This window comes from Arachis hypogaea, chromosome 3 (assembly GCF_003086295.3).
Source record: "Arachis hypogaea cultivar Tifrunner chromosome 3, arahy.Tifrunner.gnm2.J5K5, whole genome shotgun sequence".
In the NCBI taxonomy this organism is placed as follows: Eukaryota; Viridiplantae; Streptophyta; class Magnoliopsida; order Fabales; family Fabaceae; genus Arachis; species Arachis hypogaea.
In genome coordinates, this window is record NC_092038.1 from 109,217,911 (window position 1) to 109,223,775 (window position 5,865).

At 35.1% G+C, this 5,865-nt stretch overlaps 1 non-coding gene across 1 annotated transcript; it reads right to left on the minus strand.

Moving 5' to 3' along the window:
* Nucleotides 1-5,469: 5,469 nt before the first annotated feature.
* LOC112793206 (small nucleolar RNA R71) lies at nucleotides 5,470-5,577 on the minus strand. The gene has a single exon (XR_003197911.1). It is a non-coding gene; the product is annotated as a small nucleolar RNA R71 (small nucleolar RNA).
* Between the last annotated feature and the right edge of the window lie 288 nt (nucleotides 5,578-5,865).

Genomic DNA, 5,865 nt, shown 5'->3' on the forward strand with positions numbered 1-5,865 from the left:
AGCTGTTTCCATGTTTTTATGCTGTTCTTAGGCTGGTTATTTAACCACCTCTTAGCTTGATTTTTTACAGCAAATGGAAACAGTAATAATCTGTAGACATCCTGATCTACTTCCTTATCATGTACTGTGTCAGCAATTTGTAAAAATTGTGCCAGAAACTCTGTAGGTTCTTCCTGTGGAAGACCGGAATACTGGCAGTTTTGCTGCACCATGATAATGAGCTGAGGATTCAACTCAAAGCTACTAATTCCAATGGAGGGTATACAGATACTACTCCCATATGAAGCAGTAGTGGGGTTAGCATATGACCCCAGAGTCCTTCTGGACTGTTCATTTCCACTTAGTTCCATGATGGAATAAAGGAGATGATATGTATGTTGATATTATTTATTTTATAAAATAAAATAAAAACGAAATAAATAAAAGAAATTGAAAATATTTTGAAATTAAAATCTGAATTTTTTTTATATAAAATTTTCGAAAATGTAGTTTAAAATTAGTTATGAAAGATATATTTTTGAATTTTGAATTTTATGATGAAAGAGAAAAATACACAAAAGACACAAGACTTAAAATTTTTAGATCTAATGTTCCTTATTTTTGAAAATTTTGGAGGGAAAATACCAAGGAACACCAAACTTAAAAATTTTAAGATCAAAACACAAGAAAGACTCAAGAACACCTTAAAGATTCACAAGAACACCAAGAACAAAAGAAAGAACACCAAACTTAAAATTTTTAGAAAACCAAGACAAATTTTCGAAAATTAAAGAAAACTTAACAAGAAAACACCAAACTTAGAGTTTGGCATAAGATTCAATCAAGAAAAATTATTTTTGAAAAAGATTTTAAAGAAGATACCCAATTATCACGAATAACTACTAATGCTCCAGCCAATTGGGCAGTAACTTCAGTGTTGATTTTAAAGATGTATTATATTTATGGATAAAAGTATAATTTTTGAAAGTTAATGTTTTGAAAAAGCACAAGAAAAACAAGAAAAGACACAAAACAAGAAAAACTCAAGATCAAACAAGCAAAATAAACAAGAACAACTTGAAGATCAATGAAGAACAAAGAACACAAGTTCAAAAATTTAAAGAAAAATATAAAATATGCAATTAACACCAAACTTAGAACAAGACACTAAACTCACGAAAAATTAACAATTAATTAAGAAAAATAATATTTTTGAAAAGAAATTTTTGAAAAGAAACTATCCTATCAGGATTTAATGACTCTATAACCATAAAAATAAATTATTCCTAATCTAAGAAATAAAATAAACCTTTAGTTGTTCAAACTCGAACAATCCCCGGCAATGGCGCCAAAAACTTGGTGCACGAATTTGCAATCCGTACAACTAACCAGCAAGTGCACTGGGTCGTCCAAGTAATACCTTACGTGAGTAAGGGTCGATCCCACGGAGATTATTGGTTTGAAGCAAGCTATATTTATTTTATTGATCTTAGTTAGGATGTCAATAAGGTTATTTGGATTTAATTGTAAGAAGTAAAAGTATTTGGAATAAGTAATTGTTACTTTATTAATGAACAATATGTTGGGGTTTTGGAGATGCTTTGTCTTCTGAACTTCAACTCTTCCTTGAAATCCTTTTCCACACGCAAGGCTCCTTCCATGGCAAGCTGTATGTAGGGTGTCGCCATTGTCAGTGGCTACCTCCCATCCTCTCAGTGAAAATGGACCAGATGCTCTGTCACAGCACGGCTAATCAGCTGTTGGTTCTCGATCATGTTGGAATAGGATCCATTGATCCTTTTGCGTTTGTCATCACGCCCAGCAATCGCGAGTTTGAAGCTCGTCACAGCCATTCAATCCTTGAATCCTACTCGAAATACCACAGACAAGGTTTAGACTTTCCGGATCCTCAAGAGTGGCCGCCATCAGTTCTAGCTTATACCACGAATATTCTGATTAAGGAAGCTAAGAAATACTCATTCAATCTGATGTAGAACGGAGGTGTTTGTCAGGCACACGTTCATGGATTGAGGAAGGTGATGAGTGTCACGGATCATCACCTTCTTCATGTTTAAGCGCGAATGAACATCTTAGATAGGAACAAGCGTGTTTAAATGGAAAACAAAGGTAATTATATTAATTCATCGAGACGCTGCAGAGCTCCTCACCCCCAACAATGGAGTTTAGAGACTCATGCCATCAAAAAGTATGTAATTCAGATATGAAAATGTCATGAGGTGCAAGATAAGTCTCTAAAAGTTGTTTAAATAGTAAACTAGTAACCTAGGTTTACAGAATATGAGTAAACTAAGATAATTGGTGCAGAAATCCACTTCTGGGGCCCACTTGATGTGTGCTAGGGCTGAGACTAAAGCTATCCACGAGCTGAGGCTTTTCTTGGAGTTGAACTTCAAGTTATAACATGTTTTGGGCGTTCAACTCCGGATCATGACGTGTTTCTGGCGTTTAACTCCAGACAGCAGCATGTACTTGGCGTTCAACGCCAAGTTACATCGTCTATCTTCGCGCAAAGTATGGACTATTATATGTTGGTGGAAAGCCCTAGATGTCTACTTTCCAACGCCGTTGAGAGTGCGTCAATTGGACTCCTGTAGCTCCAAAAAATCCATTCCGAGTGTAGGGAGGTCAGGATCCAACAGCATCAGCAATCCTTTTTCAGCCTAACTCAGATTTTTGCTCAACTCCCTCAATTTCAGCCAGAAAATACCTGAAATCACAGAAAAATACACAAACTCATAGTAAAGTCCAGAAATATGATTTTTGCCTAAAAACTAATAATATTTTATTAAAAACTGATTAAAACATACTAAAATCTACATGAAATTACCCCCAAAAAGCGTATAAAATATCCGCTCATCACAGACGCAAAAGAATCACTGGATTCTATTCCGACATGATCGAAAATCGACAGATGAATAGCCGTGCTATGACAGAGCGCGTTGAACATTTTCACTGAGAGGACGGGACTGTAGCCATTGACAATGGTGATGCCCAACATACAGCTTGCCATGGAAAGGAGTAAGAAGGATTGGATGAAGACAGTAGGAAAGCAGAGAGACAGAAGGGACAAAGCATCTCCATACACTTATCTAAAATTCTCACCAATGAATTACATAAGTATCTCTATCTTTATTTTATGCTTTATTCATAAATCATCTATAACCATTTGAATCTGCCTGACTGAGATTTACAAGATGACCATAGCTTGCTTCATACCAACAATCTCCGTGGGATCGACCCTTACTCGCGTAAGGTTTATTACTTGGACGACCCAGTGCACTTGCTGGTTAGTTGTGCGAAGTTGTGATGAAGAATTGAGATTGCAATTGAGCGTACCATGTTGATGGCGCCATTGATGATCATAATTTTGTGCACCAAGTTTTTGGCGCCGTTGCTGGGGATTGTTTGAGTTTGGACAACTGATGGTTCATCTTGTTGCTTAGATTAGGTATTTTTCAGAATTTTTAAGAATGAATTCTAGTGTTTCAAGGTGATGTTCTTATCATCACCAAAGCTGATTGATCTTCATCAATTTAGCTCTTGAATGTAATATCCTGCTGAAGCTTGGCTAGCCATGTCTAATTTCTTTAGACTGAAGCTTTAGACTAACATTGCATGATTCCTGGAATTCTTATTAAAAATTTTGAATTTCTTTATTTTCTTCTCCATATAATTTTCGAAAAAAACCTACAAAAATTTCAAAATCATAAAAACCAAAAATATTTCTTGTTTGAGTCTAGTGTCTCATTTTAAGTTTGGTGTCAATTGCATGTTTTTGTTCTTCTTGCATTTATCATGTGTCTTCATTGATCTTCAAGTTGTTCTTGATGATTTACTTGCTCTGATCTTTAAATTCTCTTGTTTTGTGTGTTTTGTTATTTCTCATATGCATTCTCAATTTGTTAGTGTCAGTACTGTACAAACTTCTAAGTTTGGTGTCTTGCATGCATTGTTTATTTGATTTTAGTTGCATTTTGATTTTTTCTCATCATTAAAAATCCAAAAAAATTTTTAATTTGTGTCTTTTCAAGTCAATAATGCAGACAATTGAAGATTCAGAACATACAGCAGAGGAATTACACAAGAAAAAAAACTGGGCGTTCAAAACGCCCAGTGAGGAAGGAAAACTGGCATTTAAACGCCTGCCAGGGTGCCTGGCTGGGCGTTTAACGCCCAAAAGGGTAGAATTTTGGGCGTTAAACGCCAGAATGTACACCATTCTAGGCGTTTAACGCCAGGATGGCACAAGAGGGAAGGTTTTGCTTTCAATTCAAATTTTTTTCAAGTTTTCATAATTTTTCAAAATCAAATCTTTTTCAAATCATATATTTTCAATCATATATTTTCAAAATCAATTTCTTTCCAATTTCAAAAATACTTGCTAACAATTAATGATTTGATTCAACATTTCAAGTATGTTGCCTTTTCTGTTGAGAAAGGTTTAATGTTTGAATCATATCTTTTCTTGTTAGCCAAGTCATTGATTTTAAAAATCAAATCTTTTTATATTATTTTTCAATCATATCTTCTCAATCATATCTTTTTAAAACTATATATTTTAATCATATCTTTTTAATCACATCTTTTTCAAAATAAGTTTTCAATCATATCTTTTTTATTTCTAATTTCAAAATATGTTTCAAAAAATACTTTATCTCTTTCCCAATCATATTTTTCGAAAATCATTCTTCAATTTTTCAAAATGTTTTTAAAATATTTTTAAATTTATTTTCGAAAATTTCTTCCCCTCTTCTCACATCCTTCTATTTATGGACTAACACTCCTCCTCAATGCACAATTCGAACTCTATCTTTCTAAGTTCGAATTCTTCTACCTCTTCCTTCTATTTTTCTTTTCCTCTGACACCTCAAGGAATCTCTATACTGTGACATAGAGGATTCCATATTTTCTTGTTCTTTTGTCTTTCATATGAGCAGGAACAAAGACAAAAGCATTCTTGTTAAGGCTGACCCTGAACCTGAAAGGACCTTGAAGCAAAAACTAAGAGAAGTTAAAGCACAACTCTCTGTAGAGGACCTAACAGAAATCTTCAAAGAAGAAGACATGGCAGCCGAAAACAACAACAATGCCAACAATGCAAGGAAGGTGCTGGGTGACTTTACTGCACCTACTCCCGACTTTTATGGGAGAAGCATCTCTATCCCTGCCATTGGAGCAAACAACTTTGAGCTTAAGCCTCAATTAGTTTCTCTAATGCAACAGAATTGCAAGTTCCATGGACTTCCATTGGAAGATCCTCATCAGTTTTTAGCTGAATTCTTGCAAATCTGTGACACTGTTAAGACCAATGGGGTTGACCCTGAGGTCTACAGACTTATGCTATTCCCTTTTGCTGTAAGAGACAGAGCTAGAATATGGTTGGACTCACAACCTAAAGAAAGCCTGAACTCTTGGGAAAAGCTAGTCAATGCCTTCTTGGCAAGGTTCTTTCCACCTCAAAAATTGAGTAAGCTTAGAGTGAAAGTCCAAATCTTTAGACAGAAGGAAGGTGAATCCCTCTATGAAGCTTGAGAAAGATACAAACAATTGATCAGAAAGTGTCCTTCTGACATGCTTTCTGAGTGGAGCATCATAGGTATCTTCTATGATGGTCTGTCTGAACTGTCCAAGATGTCATTGGATAGCTCTGCTGGAGGATCTCTTCATCTGAAGAAGACGCCTGAAGAAGCTCAAGAACTCATTGAAATGGTTGCAAATAACCAATTCATGTACATTTCTGAAAGGAATCCTGTGAACAATGGGACGAATCAGAAGAAAGGAGTTATTGAGATTGATACTCTGAATGCCATATTGACTCAGAACAAAATATTGACTCAGCAAGTCAATATGATTTCTCAAAGTCTG